The sequence below is a fragment of the Trachymyrmex septentrionalis genome, unplaced genomic scaffold (assembly GCF_001594115.1).
Source record: "Trachymyrmex septentrionalis isolate Tsep2-gDNA-1 unplaced genomic scaffold, Tsep1.0 scaffold213, whole genome shotgun sequence".
In the NCBI taxonomy this organism is placed as follows: domain Eukaryota; kingdom Metazoa; phylum Arthropoda; class Insecta; order Hymenoptera; family Formicidae; genus Trachymyrmex; species Trachymyrmex septentrionalis.
The window spans coordinates 534381-535392 of NW_017305321.1; positions in this window are offsets into that span (position 1 = coordinate 534381).

Sequence of the window (1012 nt, forward strand, 5' to 3'; positions counted from 1 at the left end):
TTGCAATAACATTGCAAACGTGGTAACATCGTTGCTACAAGTTTAGTGTTGTGTGGCGTTGATTTCTTCACAAATCACCTTGAACGTTACACGATGTGCGTTACGACGGAACAGAAATTGATTTATCTATTTATCCTTTTTAATTATACCGAGACATTAATTATTCTTCGACGCAGATATCGCGCGAGTATTGTTGGCAGTTCTCTGTTGCGTTCGACGCATCGCGACGCACGTCGCGAGTGCGTTCTTGTGTAGCTACGAGCGGTGAACGAGCATGGCGTTAACGCGGCTTGATATGTAATGCTGTCCGCGAAGAAGCGTTTAACAACTTTAGAATCGACACAGCCTGTTTTTACTCGTGAAAGATCATTCGCTCCTAGAGCAACGGCTCTGTCTTTCGTTTCCTTCACCGTACGTAGGTAATCCTGCCCGTTTCGCGAGGACCGAGTCTGATCGTCTTCCTGAAACTTCCTGAGAACCTTAGTAAAGGAGACGAGAATTTCGGAGCAATTTGTATCGTAATAATTTTTATTGCGCTTTCATGTAAATAGCTATCAACACTAACATTATACTTTGTTCCTCTTGGCCCTGTATATGATTTTTGTACGAGAGTTTCCAGACCGGAGTGGTAGGCACTGTATTTTCTTTGTATTTTATTCTCTTTTTCTCAGTATTACATCCGGTTTCTTTTAGTTCCTTCTCTTTCCTTTCCTTCCCAAGCACGTCGTTCGCCCTTTAAAGAAAACGACCAGTTACGGCGATCGTTTCTCTCGAGAAAAATCGAAAAGAAAATAAAAAAAAAAAGCGCTGTTTGCGATTAATTGGGGCACTAATTGGCTGGCGCAGTGTTACATACGGCACTCGCCTACGTTGATGAAATAAAAAAGAAAGGAAAAAGAAGGAAGCAGATAAACAGAATTTATGAGCTATAATTCGCACAGAGCAACTTATTTTGCTCGCCGATCAAAAATTAATTTTTTTTTTTTTTTTCGTTTTTTCCCGCAAGTTTTAA